Source organism: Triticum urartu, chromosome 1A (genome assembly GCF_056163025.1).
Source record: "Triticum urartu cultivar PI428250 chromosome 1A, HENAU_Tu73, whole genome shotgun sequence".
In the NCBI taxonomy this organism is placed as follows: Eukaryota; Viridiplantae; Streptophyta; class Magnoliopsida; order Poales; family Poaceae; genus Triticum; species Triticum urartu.
In genome coordinates, this window is record NC_141873.1 from 8,233,290 (window position 1) to 8,235,634 (window position 2,345).

General features: G+C 56.4%; 1 pseudogene; it reads left to right on the forward strand.

Annotated features, from left to right (window-relative positions):
- The first annotated feature begins 222 nt into the window (after positions 1-222).
- On the forward strand, positions 223-2,019 carry LOC147988249 (uncharacterized; annotated as a pseudogene).
- Positions 2,020-2,345: the final 326 nt, after the last annotated feature.

Consider the following 2,345-nt stretch of genomic DNA (forward strand, 5'->3'; position numbering starts at 1 on the left):
GGCGTGGGCCGCGGCGCCTCAGCTTCTGGCCAGGCCAACACGACTTCTGCGGCGGGCGCGGTCGGACGTCCAGCCCAGGGCGGTGGTGGTGGACGGGGTGTTGCACTCCCTCCCAGGCCGACGGCAACGGGACCGGTGGCATCTAGGGTACAGCCTCGCGCCGGGACTGCTCGAGGTACCCAGCCGTCCGAGCGACAGGGGGCCGTTGCTTCCAAGACTAACATGCACCAGCCGGATGACATGGCGCAGCCACCGGCAGCCAAGGTGCTGGCCCTAGGAAGGGGTCGTGGCGGGCAAGGGCGTGACGGATACACTGGTTAGAGCAGAGATTCTCAGAACTACAACCGATACGGTCAGTGGGGAGATGACGTCTATGATGCTTATGGTGAGGGGCTGCACCGTGGATCTTCCTCCGGTGGCGGCCGTGGTTACAACCGGTACAATCCTGATAACACTGGACATTTTCAAGGTCCACCTTGTAATTTTGTGGAAGGTGTCGCCGGACCCAAGGATCGATTCCGAGGTGGCTATCGTCGCGGTGGGAGAGGGAGACGACCTCCACCACCTCGTCAATACCCACCGCCACCACCGCCGGCTGCGGAGATGCCTTCAGAGGAGGAGCTTGAGCATGCAGCTGAGGGGGTGGGAGACACACCCACGTTACCCGCGGTGGCACTAGACACGGTTCGGGCTCTCGCAGCAGTGAATGTTCCGGTGACTACAGGAGGTGTTAAGTCTAAGGATGGTACGTCTGATAAAGGGCCGGACAAAGCGGAGGGCGAAAAGCTATCTAAATGGGCAATTAAAAAGAAAAAGTTGCCCTGTTATAGATGTGGTGAACCAGGTCATTTTGTAGCAGAGTGTACGAATGAGCTTTGTGATTACTACCTCCATTCCCAGCATGTGACCAGGGAATGCCCTCTCCTTTCCGGTCCTAAGCCTGGCATTAATATATTTGGGGTCTGCTGTAAGGAGTTGATGTTCTTTGAGACCCCGGAGGTGGATCCTCTACCACAGATGATTGAGAGTTCCTTCCCGGCAGCCATCAGAGTTACTAATGGACAGTTGACTGAGGCGCAGATCGTCAGACAGCTACGTGAGCTTGTGCCGGGTAATTATCAGTGGCACCTAGAGCAGTTAGAAGGTCAGTCTTATAAGGTTGACTTTCCCACTAAAGAGGATCAGATGCATGTTCTTAAGTGGGGTTTATGCAGAGTTACGAGCACAAACATTGTTATCGCTTTCGACGAGTGGAAGCAGGAGGATCCTGAGGGTACACCTTTGGAGAAGGTGTGGGTTCGTTTTTATGGTGTGCCACCTAAATATGTAAAACATTTTCTGATTGCTTGGAGTTTGTGTGGTTTGATTGGTAAGATAGAAAAGGTGGATATGCCTTTCACTCGTGCACAAAACACGGCGAGGCTTTTGGTCAGTGTTGTGAGCATTGAGCACATACCAGATGTAGTCAGATGGACACATGCTGGAGTTACTTATCTCTTAGAGCTCGAGATTGAGGATACCGCAGTTTCCGAGGCTGGAGATGGGACACAAGACATGGATACTACTGAGGGGGGCGGCGCACCCGGGGGCCAGGAGAAGGGGCCCGATGACACTATGCCGGAGTCGTACAAGGGGCCTACTACACAGTCTGATAAGGTAGACAGTTCTACCAAAGAGGCGCCCCCGTCCACCACTCCGATGAACACGCTTTGCTTTGGTTCTTTTGTATCGAGGTCCGCTCCTAGCCAGTTATGGAGCAGCAGGGTCGAGACAGATGACCCGATAGAGCTTGAGCTTCCACCAGTGCCGAGTCTAGTCGGCAATGTGTCGACCACGGAGCCTACTTCCGGTGTGATGGTGGGTTCTGTTGGGATGGCTGCGGTTTTGGGAGACCTCATGGGCAGGAGGTCCACCACACCCAGATACCACTGCCTGACCTTTCGCCAGCGGGAGGGGCGCCTGGAAAGGAGATCCACGGCGCGTTTCCCAATTCCACGTCTCCGGTCGAGTTGGGGGTGAGATGCGGGCAGAAGTCCCGTGTTGTAACCCCTCTGCAGGTTGGCACCGAGCAGGGCGGCCGAGGTACGACGACTTCCATGGCTGATAAGGGGGACGAGATCTGTGAGCAGGCGGCTCCAAGGTCCTTTGTCCCCTTGTCACCCACACCGGCAGTTCACTCCACCACGCCTCTTCCTCCTTCACCGACAATATGGGAAGGGCGTGGGAGTCCTGACCGCACCCCGCGCGAAAGGACCACGGAGGAGCTCATCGCTTTTGGTGGGATTACGGATCCGGTGTCGGCTGGCAGGCGTCTCAGCAACCGGATCCAGGGACAGCCGGATGCG